This window comes from Echinococcus granulosus (assembly GCF_000524195.1).
Source record: "Echinococcus granulosus chromosome Unknown EG_S00276, whole genome shotgun sequence".
NCBI classification, from domain to species: Eukaryota; Metazoa; Platyhelminthes; class Cestoda; order Cyclophyllidea; family Taeniidae; genus Echinococcus; species Echinococcus granulosus.
The window spans coordinates 8,856-10,187 of NW_020170656.1; positions in this window are offsets into that span (position 1 = coordinate 8,856).

Below are 1,332 nucleotides of genomic sequence, written 5' to 3' on the forward strand. Positions count from 1 at the left end.
TCGCATTCTCACATGAATATAAATAGCTCTTTCCAGTGAGTAATTTTAGAATTACATAAAAATGAAAACGAAAACAGGTTAATGCGTGCATGCAAGCAAATAAATTACTTTGTAATGATTCTCATATCGAATTTAAAAAACAGTACAACTTATGGAGGAAAAAGATGAGTGCGGATTATAAGTAGATTGCGACAGTGATATTCAAGCAATGTAATTTTTCGGCCCTTGCGACCATCAACAGAATTGCAGTTCTGCCTAATATCGACGCAGACCTCTATGAACCTAACAAAAGCCACTACTCTTTTAATATTAACCTCCTGTCTTATTGTATTTTGATTATTTTATCGATATATCATTATCCATTTAATTCATTGAATGGTGACATTTTTGCCGTTAGAAATATCATCGGTGTGACAACTTAGACGTAATTGAATTGCACGATGATCCGTTTGGCACATTTAGTCAACGTGCATTTTTAAAAGCCGTTTAATCTTTGTGTAGAACTAACGTGGCTCAATGAGGGCGTCCTATTAACGAAAATCTGTTTTAATCTTCACACGTTTGCTTGATCGTTTGGCCTGCACAATAAGGATGAGGGGTTCGGTTGTGGCACTACCACCACGCATAAGGATTGGGAGCATGCGTTTGCTTAATTTTCAGCATTGCCGCCACAAGGCGAAATTAATGTATGTGCTTCCTAAAGCAAATAGTAGTTTGCCTACGGAAAGATTACAAACAACCAACTGAAATTTATATTAGGGAAATAGTAGGTTGTCCATGGGGAGAGTATCAGTCTCTGATGGGAATTAACATTACTGCTACATTTGTTCTAGTTAAATTCACCTGTGCGTAATGTATCACCTCGTTGATGGCATCGATGCCTGAGGTTCATCGTACCGAGACAGTGCATGAGCACACATTGCTCTCTGCACCACACGCACACTAGCGAATTGGAGGAGTGGCTCTGGATAACGCCACAGTTGTGAGTTTAGAGTTACCCCTAGACAAATCCATGTCAGTAAATATGATCTCACCTCAAGTCATGTGATGCAGTGCATGTAGCAAAAGCAACAGTGGGAAATGTGGAAGAAAGTGTAATATCTACGTATTGCGCACTCGCATATGCAAGTTTGATATGTTCCGCAATTTGTTGCCTTGCAATTGGAACATTCCGCATCAAAACTACTCAAAACATGTCGGTGGATTAGCCTGCATTTATGTAAAATGTTAATCATTCCTCTTGGCGATATTTGGCCAACGCATGTTCATTTAGTGAAACTGGGGATTCCAGGCTGCAAGTTAGAAATGAGAACTGTGGGAAGTCCAGAGTCC